The sequence below is a fragment of the Penaeus monodon genome, chromosome 23 (assembly GCF_015228065.2).
Source record: "Penaeus monodon isolate SGIC_2016 chromosome 23, NSTDA_Pmon_1, whole genome shotgun sequence".
Taxonomy (NCBI): domain Eukaryota; kingdom Metazoa; phylum Arthropoda; class Malacostraca; order Decapoda; family Penaeidae; genus Penaeus; species Penaeus monodon.
Window position 1 is genome coordinate 8,342,258 of NC_051408.1, and position 329 is coordinate 8,342,586.

A 329-nucleotide genomic window follows, 5' to 3' on the forward strand; every position below is an offset into this window, starting at 1 on the left:
CATACACACAAAAAAAAAACGCACACATAATTCTTTTACAGCAGTATTATCACATTTTAAACGGAAACCTGTAGATTTATCGTATCAATTAACACGACTGTTGGTATGATTTACAGTCTACATGACTTTATAAACACGATATTACATGGGATTAATTCTGATTATTGTGAACTTACGTTCCTTCGTAATGTAATGTGGAACGAAAATGTTGCTTTGATTTTGATGGGGAGACTAAAAAGTTTAGATTAACTAATTTTTAACGATACAAAAAGCCAGTGCCTCAGCTTAGAGGTAACAGGATTACGTTTTTTCTTAATGCTTCTATCCAT